The sequence below is a fragment of the Durio zibethinus genome, chromosome 21 (assembly GCF_047325235.1).
Source record: "Durio zibethinus cultivar Kanyao isolate XHJ-2024 chromosome 21, ASM4732523v1, whole genome shotgun sequence".
Taxonomy (NCBI): Eukaryota; Viridiplantae; Streptophyta; class Magnoliopsida; order Malvales; family Malvaceae; genus Durio; species Durio zibethinus.
The window spans coordinates 20756413-20763970 of record NC_143182.1 but is presented as its reverse complement, the minus strand read 5'-3'; positions in this window follow the sequence as shown (position 1 = coordinate 20763970).

Below are 7558 nucleotides of genomic sequence, written 5' to 3'. Positions count from 1 at the left end.
AGAGGATGAATGAGATGATTAAAGCATGGAAAAATCCTCGAAGAGTGAGTCCTGGATCATTTATTGATAAAGTCACCCCAAGGTACTTGGTTTGGAGAATAAAAAGAAGACAAGAAATAGTATTCACCTATGAAATATCTCAACCACCAACAAAAGAAAAACTTGAAAAAACACTATCAGAATTAGAGCTGGCAACAAAAGAATTTAAGTTTGAAAAGGGCCAGTTAAAGTAAAAAATCCAGAAGCTTCAAGAAGAAAAAGCCCAGTGGAAAGATAGAGCTGAAAGTTATGAAGTTAAAGTTCACAAGATTGCTAGAGAACGTGATACAGTTATTGAAGATCTAGCAAAGTTACACAAAGAGCACAAAAGGGTATGTGTGAGAAAAAGGGCCAAAGAGATAACCATTGTTGAGCTGACTTAGGAAAATACAAGATTGAAGCAAGAATATGCCGAATTGGAAGAAGAAAGTACCGAAACACAAGTAAAAATTAACATGCTAAACAATTATTTAAGCAGGCTAAATTAGAAGTTGGATGAACAAGGAGACCACATCGCTGCATTGGTTAAATAACATAGAGAATTATCATACCAAGTCTGGTGTGGTAAAAGAGAGAACTTAGGAAGGCAAAAATACATTGAGCATTTAACAACCCAAATTCATAAAGGGGTATGTAAGGCAAGAGAGATGGTGGAAGAGGCAAAGGCATTAAGACAAGTGGTGACCTCAGTAGGAGAACATGGACAACGTCTGTTGAACTTCATAGAAGAAGCCAAGGCCCAGTATGAACAGATCAAATAATTTTATGGCTATAATTCTAGGATGATAAACTTAATATAGATAAAAGTTTTTTTTTGGAATAAATGAAATCTTTTAGTTGAATATAGTTTTTTAAGGCAAATGTTCTTTGCATACATTTTTCATTCATTGCATTTTCATTCATTACACTTAACAAAGTAACCATGTGATAATCATGTAAATTTACTAATTCTAAGATATGATACTCAAAGTTCAAGGATAGCTTCATCTAGCGAGAACCCTACCCATCGATACAACACAAGATCCAGAGCAAGACAAATGGAGCAAAAAAATTTTCATAGATTTGAAAAGATAGAAAAAGCACAGAAGAAGATTGAAAGTGAGCTGAGCAAGATTCTGGATGCTCTTAATAACATGAATAAAGGAAAATGAATTGAAAAAAATGCAAGCCAACAAGTTCCCCCATTGCAAGAAGTGGCTGACCCTTTATATCCTCCAGGTTTTGGCCCACCTCAAGCCCAGTCTGCTCAAGAGGTCTTGTCACAACACTTCGCATATCCAACATATCTTGGAATGCTATCAGCTTCCAACCCAAGGCAATATAATAGCTATATAAATCATGTCTTCACTGAAAAGGTAGTAGAACTAATTCCTGATCTAGATGATTTAAAAGAAAAGGAGAAAGAAAAGATAAAAGTGGAAGTTCAAGAAAGCTCCAAGATTAGTATGCTAGAGCAAAGGCTACGGGCTGTGAAAGGATTTAGCTTTTATGGGTCAGTTGATGCTGCTGAGCTCTATCTAGTCCCTGATGTGGTTATTCTCCATAAGTTTAAAGTACCAAAATTTAAAAAATATGATGGTACAAAGTGCCCCAAAACTCACATCACAATGTATTGTTGAAAGATAGCAGCTCATGCTCATGATGAAAAACTATTAATGCATGTCTTTTAGGATAGTCTTACTGGCTTTACGGCCAGATAGTATGTTTAGTTGGATAGAACCCGCATTCGCTCTTGGAGCGATATGACACATGACTTCATCAATCAATATCGACATATTATCGATTTGGTCCCTGATCGTTTGTCTTTACAGAATCTGGAAAAAAAAAAGTAAACGAGTCTTTTAAAGAGTATGCTCAAAGGTGAAGGGATATTACTTTTTAGGTACAACCTCTTCTGACCGAGAAAGAGACTAAGTGTTGTTTGTTAGCACTTTAAAACCTCTCTATTATGAAAAGATGATAGGGAATGCAACGAAAAACTTTACTGATATGGTAATTTCAGGAGAAATTATTGAGAGTACCATAAAAAATGGTAAGCTAGAAGGAAATGAAGCATCTAGCAAGAGAGTTTCGAATAAGAAAGAAATTGAAGCTCAAGCTGTGAGCTTTGATGGACAGTAATTTAGAGGCTATCCACCCTATTCACTACCAGAATATCTGTCATATTACCCTGCTGTAAATAACACTTTTTTTCACCCATACCAACCATTTACACAATCACCATACCCCCAAACATATCAAACCCCTCATAGGCCTCAAAATACCATGTACAGTCCTAACACTCAGCCTACCCCAAGACCTCAAAATCGCCCAACTAACCCCATTAATGGTTCGTGAGAGCAACGAACTACTCTTGAGAAACCTATTTTTGACCCAATTCCAATGACTTATACGAAATTATATAAGGAGCTTTACAACAGTCATTTGATTGCTCCAAGTAAATTGAAACCCCTCAAGCCATCTTACCCCAAGTGGTACGATCTCACAGCCCACTGTGACTACCATTATAGGATTACTGGTCACTCCACCAAAAATTACACCACTCTGAAACACAAAGTGCAACGGTTGATCAAGGATGGGATGATTTACTTTAATACCGGATAGGTGAATGCACCGAATGTTAGTGGCAATCCTTTACCAAATCATAATGTGAATGCTATAAGTGAAGAACAAGAGCACCATGTGAAGAAAGAAGTGGCAGATATTAAGACACCTCTCAACCAACTGTTCGATGTTTTACGGAGAGCAGACATGATACAACTAGTAAGTTCACACAGCTATCATGGAGCATATATAGCTGGCACTAGTTGTAAGTATCATAATGGGGTAATAAGCCATTCCATTGAGATCTGTGAGTAGTTTCATCAATAGGTGTAAAAACTTTTGGATTCACATCAGATGGAGGTCTATGAAGAAAGAAAAGAATTAAAGAATGTTGAGGTGTACATGACTGATAGGCCTGTGAAGTTATTTCCAAAACCAGTGACAATTCAGTGTGGGAACAAATCAAAGTTAATCATAGATAAACTCATCCCCAGGTCGATAACTTTTAAAGTCTCGACTCTTTTTTTGTACAAGGATGATAAAGTAGTACCTTAGAGATATAGCTGTGACACTATAGTTCAAGGACAGGAAGAAAAAGTCTCCAAAGTCGACGCTTCCAATATAACTGGTGTAAGAGGCATTACTCGAAGTGAAAGGTGTTACACTTCAGAAATGCTAGAGATCTAGAAAAGAGAAGGCTAAAAAAAGAGCAAGATGAAATAATCCTGAAATAGAACCTGAAAAAGATCATCCGAAGCCAGTATCAAAAAGAGAAGTTTGTGAATTCTTAAAGCTGGTAAAATATAGTGAGTATTCAATTGTGAAACGGTTGAATAAAATGCCAGCTCGAATCTCATTATTATCACTGCTACTAAATTCAGAGCCACACCAAAACGTCCTGTTGAAAGTGTTGAATCAAGCATACGTGACACATAACGTATCTATTGAATATGTGAACCACCTGACTGGAAATCTAGTCATGCTAAATCACATTTCATTCAGCGATGATGAGATTCCTTTGAAGGGAAAAGGAAATGCCAAGGCTCTACATATCACAGTCAAGTGCAAGAGCCATATCATAGCCAAGGTCTTTATCGATAATGGCTCTGCTATCAACGTCATGCCTATATCAACTTTGGCAAGGCTACCCATTGATTACTCTCATATGAAGGATAATCAGATGATTGTGAGAGCTTTTGATGGGAACAAAAGAGAAGTCTTAGGGGATATTGAGATGCATTTACAAATTGGGCCAGCACTTTCAAGGTAAAGTTTCAAGTGATGGATATCTTTTCATCTTAAAGCTATTTGTTAGGAAGACCATGGATTCACATGGCAGGAGCTGTGCCTTCTACTTTGTATCAAAAGATCAAGTTCAATGTAGAAGGTCAATTAGTAGTGGTAGTTGAGGAGGAAGATATGCTAGTGACCCAACCATTGAACACTCCATATGTAGAGGCTACCAAAGAAGCATTGGAATGCTTCTATCGATCTTTTGAATTGGTCAATTCTGTAGGTGAAATATTTCAAAATCAACATTTTTCAAAAATAGTGGTGAGCCAAGTCATCAACAAGGGCTGGTATCTAGGACTTAGGCTAGGTAAAAACTTATAGGGAATAAAAGAACCTCTGACAATAATAGACAATAACGACAGGGTAGGCCTAGGCTATGAGATGACAGAGTGGGAAGTCAAAAGAAGGCCATCGAGAAAGACAGCAAGACTGATGTTTATCCCACACTTGTATGAAACTTTCAGACCTGGAGGATTCATGTACCCAGATACAAGAAAAAGTGTAGAAGACGCTTTTGCCCAGTTAGCCATTAATGCTGTTGAAGATGAAGTGAAGCTTAATCAAGAAGAGTGGGTTCACCTTTGTCCACTAGATTATGAGCTAAATAATTGGAGTGCCATCAAGATGCCTTTGACTTTTGATTTTGATACAATGTAATTGTAACATCTTAATAGCTATTGCCCAAGGCTATGGGGTGATCTTTTTTGTTTGGGCCATTTATCTTTTATTATTTCTAATAAAAATAAGAAGGATGCATTTTCATTCATTTCTTCTTGTGTCTTCATTAGCATCTTTCCAAGCACATCTTGCCAACATATCCCATTTCATTCAATTTTAGGTCTTTAAATGAACATGAAGATAATCATGATAACAATCAAGAAGTTAGCTTTGAGAATTCAATTAACACTGATGAACTTGACAATGAAGAGAATTCTGAAAAATATGTTATGCCTCCAGACCTAATGAGATTGATTGAACAAAAAAATAAGCCAATTGAACCTCATCAGGAGGTAGTGGACTTAGTGAATCTGGGAGATGAAGAGAATAAGAAAGAGGTCAGAATGGGCACTTCACTTCCATCAGGAGATAGGCAACGATTGGCAGACCTACTTCAAGAATTTATAGATATATTTGCTTGGTCTTACCAAGATATGCCAGGGCTGAGCACAGAGATAGTAAAGCACAGATTACTCTTAAAGCCAGAATGTAAGCCAATTCAACAAAAATTGAGATGGATGAAGCCCGAAATGCTACTAAAAATTAAAGAAGAGGTGAAGAAACAATTTGATACAAGATTTTTACAAGTGGCTAAGTATCCAGAATGGGTAGCCAATATAGTGCCAGTTCTTAAGAAAGATGGAAAAATATGAATGTGTGTAGACTATCGGGACTTGAATAAAGCTAACCCAAAGGATAACTTTCTTTTGCCTCATATTGACACACTGGTAGATAACACGGCTAAGCATTCAATTTTCTCTTTTATGGATGGTTTTTCAAGGTATAATAAGATAAAAATGACTGTAGATGATATGAAAAAGACTACTTTTATGACCATGTGAGGAACCTTTTGCTACAAAGTCATACCTTTTGGGTTAAAGAATGCTGGAGCAACATATCAAAGGGCCATGGTAACACTCTTTCATGACATGATGCACAAAGAGATCGAGGTGTATTTAGACGATATGATTGCAAAGTCTTGTGAGGATGAAGATCATGTCACTAGCTTCAGAAAGTTATTTGAGAGATTGAAAAAATTTCAGCTCAAATTAAACCCAGTCAAGTGCACCTTTGGGGTAAAGTCAGGGAAGTTGCTAGGCTTTGTGGTCAGTGAAAAAAGAATTGAAGTCGATCCCGATAAGATATGGGTCATTCAAAATCTGTCACCTCCCAGCACACCAAAAGAAGTTCGAAGTTTTCTGGGGAGATTGAACTACATTTCTCGATTTATCTCTCAACTTACTTACAAATGTGATCCCATATTTAAACTTTCCCGTAAAGATAATCCTGAGAAATGGAATGAAGAATGTCAAGAGGCATTTGATCAAATTAAGCAATATTTATCGAACCCTCCAGTATTAGTGCCACCTGTTCCAGGGAAACCTTTAATCTTATACTTAACTGTATGTGAAAATTCAATGGGATGTGTTCTAGGGCAGCAAGACGAGGCTAGCCGAAAGGAGAGAGCTATTTACTATCTAAGTAAAAAGTTCATGGAATATGAATCCAAGTATTTTTCATTGGAGAAAATGTGTTGTGCATTAGCGTGGATTGCCAAAAGACTTAGAGAGTATATGCTCTATCATACTACGTGGCTCATAGCGAAACTCGATCCCACTAAGTATATCTTCAAAAAACCTTCTTTGTCTGGAAGAATCGCTAGATGGCAAGTAATGCTCTCGGAATATGATATTATATACGTGAGCCAAAAAGTAATAAAAAAGGGCGCTATAGCAAAATTTCTTGCAAATCGTGCTACGAAAGATTATGAGCCGATGAAATTGGAATTCCCTGATGAAGACCTAATGACTATTTCTTAACTGGAGGAAGGGGAGCATGGAGAAAAATGTTGGAGAATGTACTTTGATGGAGCTGCTAATGCCTTGGGGCATGGAATTAGGGTAATTTTGATCTCTCTAAAAGAATAATACTACCCTGTAACAGCAAGATTAAATTTCAATTGCACAAATAACATCGCTGAATATGAGGCATGTGTCATGGGTTTACAAGCTGCTATAGATAGAAGAGTGAAAGTACTAAAAGTGTTTGGAGACTCAACTCTAGTTATATATCAGTTAAAAGGAGAATGAGAGACGAGAGATTCAAAACTCGTTTCGTATCATACGCATATTCTAGAGTTGACAAAATAATTTGAACATATCCAGTTTGACCACTTACCTCAAGAAAAGAATTTGATTGCTAACGTATTGGCTACTCTGGCTGTAATGATTTGAATTAATGATAATACCGACATTCAGCCCATCAAGTTAGATGTTAAGGATATACCAACTTATTGCTCTAATGTAAAGGAAAAAGAAGATGGGAAACCTTGGTATTATGACATCCTACAGTATATTAAGGATCAGTAATACCCAGAACAAGTAACAGAGAATGATAAAAGGGTCATCCGAAGATTGGCTATGAGCTTTTTTTTGGATGGAAATGTCCTGTACAAGAGAAGCAAGGATCAAGTATTATTGAGGTACGTAAATAAGATTGAAGCAAAGAGAATCATTGAAAAAGTGCATGATGAAATATGTGAGGCACATACTAGTGGACATATGATGGCCAGGTAGATCATGAGAGCAAGATATTACTAGTTGACGATGGAGAATGATTGCATTGATTATGCTCATAAATGCCATAAATGCTAGATATATACTGATAAGATCCATGCTCCGTCATTTGCTTTACATGTTATGGCACCACTATGGCCATTTTTAATGTGGGGCATGGATGTCATTAGTCCAATCATCCCAAAGGCTTCTAATGGGCACAGATTCATTTTTGTGATGATAGATTACTTCACAAAATAGGTAGAGGTAGCATCATATACAAGTGTGACACGCTCTGTGGTTTGTAAGTCCATAAAAAAAAGAGATCATCTGTAGATATGAACTTTCAGAGAGAATTATTTCAGATAATGCCAAGAATTTAAATAGTAAGATGATGCAAAAAATATGTG